Source organism: Mus pahari, chromosome 2 (assembly GCF_900095145.1).
Source record: "Mus pahari chromosome 2, PAHARI_EIJ_v1.1, whole genome shotgun sequence".
NCBI lineage: Eukaryota > Metazoa > Chordata > Mammalia > Rodentia > Muridae > Mus > Mus pahari.
The window spans coordinates 88,690,016-88,691,422 of record NC_034591.1 but is presented as its reverse complement, the minus strand read 5'-3'; positions in this window follow the sequence as shown (position 1 = coordinate 88,691,422).

The following is a 1,407-nucleotide window of genomic DNA, read 5'->3' as shown; positions in this document are numbered from 1 at the left end:
TGATTTGGTATCAGAAGCTGTCACTTTGTGCTGTTTGAAGGTTGAAATAAACATTACTGTGCCATTTTGATCTTTTGTCTTCTCTACAGAATTTGCACTGATGGGAATCAGTTTTGCTCAGCTAGTTTNTATCAGATGAGTGGGATCCTCGCAGGAATCTGGGACAGCCTAGGTAAATGCTTCTGTTGTTTCTGACAGACATATCTCCTTTATTGAACAAGGACACCCGTGCTCTACCTTTGCTGTGTTAGTTTTCTCTGTCTGGGTGAGGGCAGGATTGGTGAGCACAGACCTGTTCACTCCCAGCTGCTCTGTTGGGTTGTATGGGAGTTGAGCATTAGAGGAGACTGGAATTTTCTTGTTTCCCTGAGTCTTGAGTTTCGATAAACTGCCTAGTAAAGAGCTGAGTGCCTAGAAAAAGCAGAGGATGGCAGTCCGTGACCCAGCTCAGTGATGGTTGACCAGGGCCTTACGAGTCCATTCTGCCACACATCCTGGTGCAGTGAGCCCTGGTTCCTCCCAGCTAACTGCACGATACTCAGCAGTCAGCTCTTCAGCTTACATTCTGCTTTGAAGTTTGAGCTCTGTTACATGTGTTGGTGTCCAGATTCTTGCTGAGTCAAGTCTCAGAATAAAAGCTAGCCAGGATTGAGCTTTAAACGGACATTTCCAGCCCAGTGTAGTGTGGTGGTGCATGCTTTAATCACAGCATGGGCAGGTGTATCTATTAGTTCTAGGCTAGCCTGGTCTCAGCAAATTTCAGGTTAGCCAGGGCTATACAGGGAAACCCTGTCTAAAAAGCAAGCAAGCAAATGAAGAAAGGCATTTTCCCTCAGCTGTTGGTATTAGGAGTGCATTATTTTTAATTGGTTTGTCAGCAACTTTTGTGCCGAATGAGATACAATAAACTCAGTCTTCAAAACAAACAATTAGTGTGGTGTGGATAAACAATTTCAGAAACACCTGTTTGCTCCATTTCACATACACATTTCCTGTTGGTTTCACAGGCTTTGACACCTGTGACAGAACTAGGGCATTTGAATGCTAATGTGAAGTTTTTCTTCTGATAGAGAAAAACAAAAAATACCTGGTAGGCACCAAAGAGCAGCCTAGAGGTAAATTTTGATGAAAGATTGAATTAAAATGAAAGATTTTCCATTAGATTACTAAATGTCTTTTAAGTGCTGAGTGAGCTAAGCCAGTTTCAGTATCTTTGCTTTATCTTGGGCACATAGGATTTTTTCAAATTGAGTTTGACTTAAAAATATTTTTAAATATATTTAAGCTATATTTATATATCTAGGCATGGTGGCACACTCCTTTAATCCCAACACTGGGAGGCAGAGGCAGGCAGATCTCTGAGTTTAAGCCTAGTGAGTTTAAGGAGAGCCAGAGCTACACAGACCC